Source organism: Cheilinus undulatus, linkage group 16 (assembly GCF_018320785.1).
Source record: "Cheilinus undulatus linkage group 16, ASM1832078v1, whole genome shotgun sequence".
Classification (NCBI taxonomy): Eukaryota; Metazoa; Chordata; class Actinopteri; order Labriformes; family Labridae; genus Cheilinus; species Cheilinus undulatus.
Genome location: NC_054880.1, coordinates 10,383,400 through 10,389,500, shown reverse-complemented (window position 1 = coordinate 10,389,500; position 6,101 = coordinate 10,383,400).

Sequence of the window (6,101 nt, the reverse complement as noted above, 5' to 3'; positions counted from 1 at the left end):
ATATTTACTGGTCTTATTTACACATCAATTACTTCTCAGTCATACTGAGGTGAAATTGTTTCATGTTCTCTGTAAAGTTTGCGCGTCATAAAAATTACAGCACATTTCCATCAGCTCTCACAGAAACTAGACTACTCTTTAAGGTCTTTACACAATGAGTCTGTTTTATTCTGATCCATAATCTGAAAAACATCACACATCCAAACCTTGTATACTGAGTCCATTGCATTTTATTTGAATTCACTGCAAAAATTCATAGAATGTGGTAAAATGTTTCATACTGCGATAAAACAAGCAGCGAGGATGAGCCTGTGGCTCCGTCACTGCTTAAAAACCCACACTTGATCCAACCATCCTGACAGAGAGCATCATAGAGCACTAGTTAGTTAGAGTTAAGTTAGAGAGATGAAGAGCAACTTTTTAATTCAGTCTCTGTAAAGTGGCTGAGAACAAACTTGTGCCTTTATCCGTTATATTTCCATGGTTGATATTAGGGCTGAACTATTTGCAAAAAATAATCTAATTGCAATGTTTAACCCTAAAATGCGATTGCGATTTTAATATGCACATTCAGTCAGGGACACTCATCATACATTTAACCATTTTATGGCAAAATGGATCAACAGTTTGCTCAGCTCAAAGATGCTCCCTGGGTTAGTCAAGCAGCATGCTTTAAGATTCCAGGACAGCATGGCTAGAAACCCCCGTATGGATAGATACATTTATGACATTGTGTATTGAAAACAATAAACTTATTTCGGAGGAAATGAATCCATAACAGCATGAATCTGAAAATGAGGGTGTAACAAGCTTTAAGCTATAAAGGAGGCAGCTGGGGTGAGGGAGGTGAAGCTGTCTATCCACTGAAAGCAGCTTGGGGTATGACTTTTATAAACTTGGCTTCATCAATTTTAGATAGAATGGGCTAATTATTTTTGCTCATAGTGCAAATTTCATGTTAACTTCTTTGTTAAAGGGCATTATCATTTTTATGTCACTCGTTTTCAAACATACATAAAACAGGAAAAGGAGGATTTTTGTGAACCGTTATAAAAAGTGTGATGCTTCAATGTTTGCATAATGTACATAAAATCTCTACTGCTGCAAAAGTTGATATATTAAACTTGTATTTTGACACATTTTAAGTTAAAGAAATATTGCAACTTGTATGATTTATAAATTGCAGCAGGCCATAATGTGGTTTAGCCTATTTTGTGATTAATTGCTCAGGCATAGTTGATATACAAACAATACACAGTAATATCACTGTGTTTAAAGTGAGGTTTAAACACAGAGAGAGGAAGATGGAGAGAGAGTGGAGGGATTGAGGGGGGGCACTGATCTGAATCAACAATCTCAATCTAAATGAGTTGGACTGGAAAAATGTGCATAAAATCAAATCTGTTTAGAATGATTAGAACATGAGCTCAATTTTCTTTTTTAACATGCAGGAAAATTAGGACAAAAAAAATGGACTCAGTGTGCACAGACCCTTACTCTTTTAACGGTGCCATTCCCAACCTCGTCATTAAACGCTTAATGCAATAAAGCCAATTTTGCTTGTAAATAGTGGCATAATGGCTCAGTGTCTCTGCGTGCTGGTGCATATTTACAATTAAAGGTCTACAACATGATAAAGGGAGCATTAAAGCTGTGCTTTTTCACTTATTTACAAAGTTTAAGAGCGTGGACTTCTTTGTGAAGCTTTAACATAGCATCACACCATTCAGCTGCACGGAGACAGACACGTATTCAAACATTTTTACGTAGCACCTCTAACTATGACCGACAAATAACAGCAAATAAATCGGGATTTATAACACCAACGTGTGACACATCCCCTTTGTTATCTTGTTTAATATGAGAACAGAATCTTGGAGCTCATGCATCATCTCATCCAGGTGTGCCAAATACGTTTACTTGTGGGCATGTTTTAACAAAACTCTGTTGTTTTCCAGCTCCGTCACTTTCTCTCAGTTATAAAGAAAAACCAGAGTCATGAACCCTCTGTAGTTTTCTTCTTGCATGCGTAACATGTCCATGAACAACACAATACTGTCAAGTCAAGATATTCTCTTGATAAATGTCCATCAAAAAGAGAAATACAGCGACTGTTATACAAGGCGATGCAACAGAGGTAGTAATGATGCCCCATGAAAAATAAAACAGATTAAGAACTGAAAAAATCAAAGTAATGTCAGTCATTGGTCCTTTAAATCATCTTCAGTTTCTCATCGGGCAATAAACGAGTAAAGCCTGAACTCTAACAGACAAAGAGAACATTCTGACACAAAGCAAGAATGTGTAAAAACATAAATATTATATTTGAGTACCAGTAAAAGCTGTAGTTTATTTATCTACATGTCTGGCGTCAGAAGGGGCCCAGCTCACATCAGCTGTAGTGCTGGTGTAGGCAGGCTGCTGAAGGAGGAATACGGGTTTACAGTCATCTGCCCTCTGCTTTCATCTCACCATGACCTCTCTCTTTACCGGCACTGAGTCGGGATGGAAACACCCTCACTTATTACTGATGAGTGTGTCCCATATCTGTCATCACACACCGGCACTTTATAGTCTGAAATGAACAGAATGAGTTTTTCTCCCTCTCTGTCTGATTCTGTGCGTCATCAGGGGAAAAGAAGGTGTCGGCTGTTATTACGGGATGCACTCTCAAAATAAAAAATAAAAAGAGAAAGAGAGAGAGGAATGTTGCTATGGAAACAGTTCGGACAAATGTAATTGTCTCCCTCCACCTTTGCAGGTCAAGGCAGCGGGCATTTCAGCTCCATAATCTCTCCGTCTCCTCCACATCTACCCAGCGGCCTGTCAGAGTGTAATAGGTTTCCTGGAGTCACGAGTTACAAATACGAGGCTTCATATATCAGCTGATTTCATAACCCGGGAGTGTGTGCTGCCAGTTTCTGTGCGAGTGTGTGCTCACATCTTATTTTGCTCCAAAATTAGATGCTGCATCTTTGCAACCCTGGAGAAAACTGACAGCAGCACAAACAAATACATCGGTCCGACTGCAGCACAGTCCCAGAGATGCTGGCTTTTTCTAAATTCATGAGTTTTCATGGAACGCTTTCTCATCAGCATGTCTGGTGGACGTTAGGAAGTCATACCATGCAGCGCCCCCCACTGGCCAGCTAAGGTAAACGTACCCCAAAGTTCTGTAAAATCAAGATAGCTGTCAAAATGTCATAGCTCAGGAGAATCTGAGGATCCTGTTCATGTAGAAACCCTACAAGTGACTGTTTCTGGAATATCATGTAACGTCTAAAGACCGGCCTGGCTGCTGAATGTGCTGGGCCCCAGACAAACCCAGAGAATGGGCCCTCTCCAGCAGTGATTTATGATAGTATAAATGTGTGTGTTGGATCAGTGCTAGCATCCTGGCTAACAGTGACTTCATTTTGGACCCTAAAAGTGTGTCAAACTATTATCGGAAACTGATGTTGAAATAATTTATTTATGCCACTTCTAACCACTTTTTCTGACCATTTTTGCCACTTTTATTTGCCACTTTCTGTCAATTTTGCACAATTTTCAGCCATTTTTGCCTATTTTTACCAACTTTTGCCACATTTTAACCCATTTTCGCCACCTTTAATGCCCACCTCTGCCCCTTTAAACCCACCTTCAAACCTTTTCCACTGCTTTTCTGCCTGTTTTTGCCACTTTCTATCTATTGTTGCTTCTGTTAATCCAATTATACCACTATTAACCCCTTTTCACCACTCTTTTTTGCATTTTTGCCAATTTAATCCCATTTTTCTATTTGTTCTGCCATTTTTGCCACCTTACACCAATTATTGCCACTTTCAAGCCCCATTCTCACCATCTTTTCAGCCACATTTAAGCCATTTTCCCTACTTTTAAACCCTTCCCAACACTTTTTGACGGGCCAATTAGAAATTATTAAATAAAAATAGTCTAAACTCTTAATTCTAGGAGCTTGGAAGAACAATTAAAAATATTTATTTTTTCATGTCACCAATAAGCTTCATGTGGAGCACCAATATCTAAAGCTGCACAAGAAACAACAGAACGACTACAGCACGTCAAACTCAAAATGCAAACAGGCTTTTACAACACAACACATGGGTGCAGGAATTGTCAACAGTACAAGAGTCATCATGCAGGTCTGTTACAAGTGCATGTATTTATAACGCATAGAAAAATAACAGCTATGCACCATGACTCTGATGACCTCATTCAAACTGAAACAGCAGTGTGGGACAACACAAACAGCAGCTCTACAGCATAGGAGCACTCTCAACTCCCAAACATGCACGATTGCAGCATATAATACTAATTTCATCACAGACAGACACAGGTAAAGTAAAGCCTACCTTTAGATGTTTACTCGGCACCCTCATAGAGCATCTTCAGAGTTTTCTGAGCCAGTTCTTCCTCTGTACAGTTCGTAGTTAGTCCGTTAAGAGGCGTTAAGATGCAGCTGTTTAGAGGTTTATCTCCTGCTGCAGTTTTTTTTTAATTTTGCGAGCTCAAAACATGTTACTGGACTTGATGGTGGTTTTGAAGAGAGGTTAGCTCCTGATCTGGTGATGTTTCTTCTCGCTGAGTTTCAGTGACCAGTGATGTACCAGTCTGTGAACATGATGATGGGTTTGACAGCGGCACCTGCCCTGTGCCTAGCTAGCATAGCCGCGGGGTTTGAGACATCAGGATTCCCACTTATATTCACTGTAAAATAAATCTCAGAAACTTCTCTCTTTGCTTCAGAAGTCCTTCCTCCTTTGGTAATGTCCTTTTTTGCATCCAGATAATTTCGGGCGTTTGGACACGCTGCTGTAGCTACCAGTTAACTTTGTAAACAAAAGACCGTTAACTTTGTAAAAAGGGCTGTCATTGGCTCGTGAGAGTTGAGTAGGGAGGCGGGGATTAGATGAGGCTGTCAGTGTTGATTGATTGACAGATCTATCAGCTAATCATTGTGCTGACAGGAGACAGACTGTGTTTAGCTGAGGATAAAGGGCCCCCAGAAAGAATATCACACAGAGCTCCTTTCGCTGGCTAGCGAAGTAACAAATGTCACATCATTTTTACAAATGTCTATGCATTTACATGTATTTTTGAACCAAAATTTCCCAATTTATGAGCAATATTTTTCCTACCTTTACATCAAATTTACTTTCATTATTTTGCAGCACTGGGCTACACCAGTATTGTATTTTTCTTTATTTGACACAAATTTCAGTCTGTTGACACTAGTTACCAAGAAAAAAATAAATGAAAACACACTTTTCATTGTAGGCTTCTTAAGGGCCCCTTCCTACTGTGGGCCTGGGTAATCAGTACCCCCCTGTGCTAAATGCCCATGTTAGTTCCATCCATCCATCCATATGATAACAAATGTCAGGCAAGGGCGTGACCCTTTGGACTGCAGGGGCTAGAGGCATACTTTACAGCCAAGGCAGAAACTATACATGGGCTTAGAAGTTCGAGGATTAGACAGTTGTTAAAGGCTCCTATGTTAATATGGACCTTCTGTAAAATATTTATGATGGAAATAGCTTTGATTTAAGAAAAAAATACATTCTTATGCAAAAGATTACAACACATTTTTGTTTTAGTCCTTTAGAAACTACTGAGTGTTTTGAAACTGCCATGTCATGATTGGTAGTTTTGTCAAATCAATCAATCAATCTTTGTATAGCATCAATTTATGTTATGTAAAAACACTTTTCAAAGAGGGCAGGTCTAAACCATAGCCTCTGTTGTAGCCTATTATAATAGACCAGGCTTAATCATCAATATTATAATTAAGACTATACCCTATTATAATAAAGACCAGCATTTATCACTATAAGGATTTAGCTCTGTTACTGTGGCGACATAGACCTTCCCTAACTATAGGGCAGGACTGTTGAGCAGACCAGACTCATGTTGACAGCTCTCTGCTGAAGCAGGTGGGTAGAAAAGCAAGAAGAGAGGGACAGGAGGAACAACAGCATACCAAAAAAAAGACAAATTTATTCAAACATGGCACTAACCCTAACCCTAACTCCTGTTATCAATCAACCTACTTACCTGTGGAATATTCCAGCTGTCTGAGCTCTCCACCAGTTTCCCAG